The sequence below is a fragment of the Athene cunicularia genome, assembly GCF_003259725.1.
Source record: "Athene cunicularia isolate RWA chromosome 1 unlocalized genomic scaffold, athCun1 chr1_part2, whole genome shotgun sequence".
Classification (NCBI taxonomy): Eukaryota; Metazoa; Chordata; class Aves; order Strigiformes; family Strigidae; genus Athene; species Athene cunicularia.
In genome coordinates, this window is record NW_020799092.1 from 5,906,618 (window position 1) to 5,911,601 (window position 4,984).

The 4,984-nt window shown below is 39.0% G+C and overlaps 1 protein-coding gene across 1 annotated transcript in view; it reads right to left on the reverse strand.

Annotated features, from left to right (window-relative positions):
• LRMP (lymphoid restricted membrane protein) overlaps positions 1 to 1,508 on the reverse strand; it is a 42,358-nt gene extending 40,850 nt beyond the window's left edge. Inside the window, exon 1 of the mRNA XM_026867754.1 lies at positions 1,430 to 1,508. The gene's annotated coding sequence lies outside the window, so the exon portion shown is untranslated. The remainder of the gene's footprint in view (positions 1 to 1,429) is intronic.
• Between the last annotated feature and the right edge of the window lie 3,476 nt (positions 1,509 to 4,984).

The following is a 4,984-nucleotide window of genomic DNA, read 5'->3' on the forward strand; positions in this document are numbered from 1 at the left end:
CCTACATGACTGAAAACACTATCCTCAGATCTTCCAAGATTGGGTTTTACTCATAGCCAGCCTATCAGACTAGCACCATCACAAACCAGACTTCTGTTGGGGGTAGAGGAAGAGGGAAATTAAACAGCAGCTTTATAACTAGAGCTCACAAGGTAGCATGTGAGTGGCACCGACCTGGTTGCCTGCAGAACACCAGACTACCTTGACCCTGAAGGGATTGCCCCCTGTGTATTGCAAATACCAGCTTGCACCCAAAAGGATATAGACTTCACTGAACTCTGCCTTTTTACTCAAACTGTGCATCAAGTCACAAAATGGGAAGCTGCCACAAATTAGCTCCCTGCTTTTCTTTCAGATAGAAAAAATATTTTCTCAAGGCCAGCAATGTGCTTCACTAGCATTTAACACAAGAGTTGTACTTGTATAAGCTTATCACATAAAGAGAAAAGTCACATGTAAGTATTTATTAATCCAGATTAAAATAGACATAAATACTCAGTGTTTTGCTCAAATTCGTGTATTGCAAGCTTCCTGCATCCCAGCAGCGAGGTTTTATATATACAGAGTCAAGAACTCAATTTATTTTTCTACTGTTATTTCTGTAATTATTAACATGTCCTTAGCCACGTGAAAAAAAAAATTAAAAAAAAGTAAGAATCTCACAATGACTTTAGAAAAGAGACCGTTATTTAGTACTACAGCTGTTTTAAAATATTTACTTCTTAAAAATAAATGCCAGGAAGTTGAAACAGTCCCCTATATTACAGATACAGAAAGTCTTTTAAAAGAAAAACTTAAAAACATTGTAGTTAGATTTAAGCATGTTTTCTAAGAGCCTTTAAGCAGGTATAAGTAACTTTCTATTAAAGAATATTAGTCATTTGACCCACAATGTGTTTTTTATACATTGCTTGTAAATTCCAATTAAAAAAACCCCAACAAACAAAACAACAAAAACCACCCCAGACCAAGACCTCATATTTACACTAGCATATAGAAAGATACCTTCTATTGCTCCCTAGGAGAGATAGCACAGGATAACAAAAACCTGTTTTAGCTGTTCCTCTGAGGAGAACTAGCTAAATGAACTTTGGTCCTCAAATTAGGAGAGGTCTTATTTACTGGAAAATCAGCCTGACAAGGTACACCTGTGGCTGCCTGCCACTCAGCTCTCAGGCTTCAAGGGGCAGCGAGGTGCAAATCATACATCAGTCTCCAGCTTTCTGGCCCTTCTTGTTTTCTTCTCATGTTTCTCCTACAGCTGTTAAATAAATTGCCTGGAATTTCAGTGCATTTTGAAGTCTCACTACTCTCCTACCCTTATTTTTAAAACAGTGAGTAAATAATTATGCAGCTTACTGCTGTATCTCAACTTAGGTACCCGCGATGGTTTTTACTTTTATTAGCAGTTCCTTCTTACTTTTCCCACCTGCTGCAAAATTTCAGGCAGGAGCAGATCTTTCCTAGTTTCTTCTGTGACAGCTAGAGCAGAGAACCCAGAAACTGTATAAATTTCAAATTTCTTAACACTTTTTAAAAGAAGGCAAGTGTTTAATTCTCTTGGTCTGATGGTGTATTAAGGAGTCTTGTTGCTGTCTGCTCTGTGTTGTTTGGTTGTGAGGAAGAAAGCCAAAAAAGAATTTTGTCATTAAAACTGTTAACCAAGTATTCTTTTTAGTATTATAGTCCCCAAAAAGGTTTGCATTTTAACACTGTGGATCTTTCGTTATAAGCTGTACAAATAACTGGAAATAGAATAATGTTTTTGAGGAAATATTACTGCTTGACCAGTACCTACTAACTGCACAGCCCATCAGACTTCTCCAAACACTTGGAGAAAGGTATCTCCCAATCTACCACAGGCTATTTCAGTACTCCTGGAAAAAATGTAAGAAGTGCTCTCACAGGTGCTTTGTGATTAAAACCCAAAATGTGGAAGTGAGCTGATATTTCTGTTCCCTGTTTTGTGAGAAAGCTCTTAAATAAAAGTGCTGTCACCCAGCAGCATTACCAAAGACTGTGGAGCTGATGCAATTGGTTCTGGTCGGTGCTTTTGTCTAGACAGTCTCAATTCCAGGAGTAAAGCTCCTAAAATTATATAGAGATAACAACTCTGAGATCAAACCAATCCAGGTGAGGATTTTTTCTGTTTTCTCGTATCTTTGAGAGATTTACGTGTATGGGAAGACTTTTAACTTACTGTTTTGAAGAGAAGTCCTCCCATATTAATACAGCACCCCTATTTTTTCATATCCTGACAGGAACAAGTGACCTCTACTCAGGGAGGTTCCTCCAGGTAAAGATGTTATTTGTGCTGCTGTACAGCTAGGCACTCTGCAGGAGCAAATGATCCTTGCCTATGGACCCTGCAGTTTAAACTGAGAAAGATGGAGAGAAAAGCAGGGGCACAGGAAACAGTGGTCTGAGACATAAGCTAGGTGTCTGATACACTCCTAAAAGTCTCATTGGTTTAGTCAGCTTCCTCTTCACATTACTTCAGATGATAAATGACACAGGGCCTTGTAAAGAGGTAAGTCTAACCATGTAACAGTTAAGCTATTAAGCTGCATGGGTGCAAACTCTCGTAATATAAAAATTCACAATAAAGTTTCTAATTTTAAAAATAGCACTTGTAACAAGTCCTTTCCTTTGTATTCCTTCAGGACAGGTGGAATCACAACATCATGCAACAACTGAATCAGCTTGTGAATTTTGTGCTATTTTATTCAGCTCTGCAAAAGGATGTGTAATTTCAGTGATGGGGGGGATCCAGCAGCAGGAAATTCCCACCATTCCCACTTGCCTGGTGTGCAGTTCAAGTGCACATGGCTCATGGCCCATCTTCGACGTGCTACACCATGTTTTGCTTAGGCTTCACTGTGGGCTGAGACAGGTAAGCACTGACAGACCTGGTTGAAGTGGTTTCCCACCTGCTTTGGGAACATCTGAAATGCCTCTAGAAATGGACTTCTGCCTCTAGAACCATGCTTTGTTTCAAACAACAACATTTGTTGTTACAACACAAAAAAATACTCTTCTTTTAGTAGGGTTCCTGTTCTCTGCATGGTGGGATTAAAATACATGTTATTTAAGGGTAAAGCATACCTCATGTTAGGTATGCATGGGCAAATATTGAGAAAAATGTTTTCAAAGCTTAACAAATGTTAGTGCAGCAGAGTTCCTAAGTTACTTGGTTTGTCTTGAAAATAGTCCCCAGGGTTTTCTGTTTGGACTTTAACAACATTTTCTTTAACATGTTAGGTATTTTGCCTATAAATATGTGTATTTCTATATAAATGTGTATCATTCTATATAGATGTAATCAACCCCACTCCATCCCTCACAGCATGCATGGGTAAGGAAAAACAGCCCAAGGGGCTGCACATTTTACAGACCATGTTGACAGAGGTTGGGCTCTTTGTCAAGAATGTGGAGTAGGCTGTTTCAGTCTCTGACATCTGACTGTCTCGTTCTCATGCAGTCTCTCAGTGTAACTCACCTTTATTCCTCTCTCCCAATTCTGTTGACTGTTTACAACAAAATGTTGGCATCCAGCTGCTCAGCAGCAGCATGTATTTCTTGTCCAGCTCCAGGGGTGAGACTGTGTGACAAACACACTGCTCAACCAAAAGAAGACAATTGCATGCGTAATGGTCAGCATTTGTAGCTCGCTAGGTATCTTCTTGACAAAGACAAAAATCCTCTTTGCCAAGTTCATGGGGGTGGAAGAAAAGGTCAGATAACTCCTTGGCCTTTAGTGCTTCTGTCATTATGGAAAGGTATTCTGTGAGATACGTTCAGTAATATCTGCCTGTCTGAAGAGCTGTACAGCTTCTGCTAATGTACTTTGTAAATGCCTATACTTGGACGGGCAGGTCTCTTTTCCAGCTTGAAGACTGGAGTTTTTCAGCTGGTCCTTTTTTCCTGGTGTTTGCCCCAGACTTGCCCATTACTGAAAAAAAAAAGTTGTACCATCCTATGGCTCACTGAATTTCAGAATACCTCTTTCTGTGATGTTTGTTTCTTTCAGGTATTTGTGGATTTCTACTCTTTCCTGATACTTTTAAACATCCCTTACCCCAAATAACGTGTTTAACTTTTACTTATAATTATCCCTTGAAGTTTCCTCTCTCTCATCAATACCAGAATACCATACTTCCTGAACTACCTACTGGCCACCTGCATACAACAGCTACACCTTTTACTCAAAAGCAAGCAATGGATCACTGGCATCCTTACCAGAAGTTTAAAAATAGACAGACACAATTACTGTAGCCTGTATTCTTAGGGAAAGATTTGGGAAAGTACACAGTTGTGACTCAAGTTAGTGATGTATATTTGACTCCACTAGTTAAAACTCCACTACACAAGTACTTTTTAACCCACCTCAGCACTGAACTCCAATCCCAGAAATTGGCTTTTTATCATTTACAGTGTCAGGATAAGCAGTCTTTGCCCTTTAGACTGTCTTTAAGAATAAGAATAGATTATGTTATTTCTAATAAGAGGTCCTGCTGCTACAGCAAGCTTCACTCTACTTACCTCACTTAGGGTATTGATTAGATGCCAAAGCCATTTCCTTATTTATGTGAATCAGCTGAGAAATGGCAGCATTGACAATGAGTGTTCTATGTACAGCTCATCATCCTGAAGTGCTGTAGTTTTTTGTGTGTTATGATCCATAACCCAATTATAGGCTACTTCATTTTTCACGAGTACAAGCTTACATGTGCCCATACACATCTACATGGGGTTTTTTTGAATGTAAACACTCTCAGTACAGGCATTTCCTTCTCAAAATATTGCCTCCTGTTGCTGTTGGAAAATAAATATGTCCCATATGCCATCCTAGAAGTGGTTAGGTTTCTGGAAAGAGTGAGATGACCATCTTTTCATAGGATCATGACAAGGAAGAGCTGTGAAGGCAGAAGAGTCTTTTAAATTTTAATCACTAGAGTAGAATTGACAAACCTGGAATTCTTTG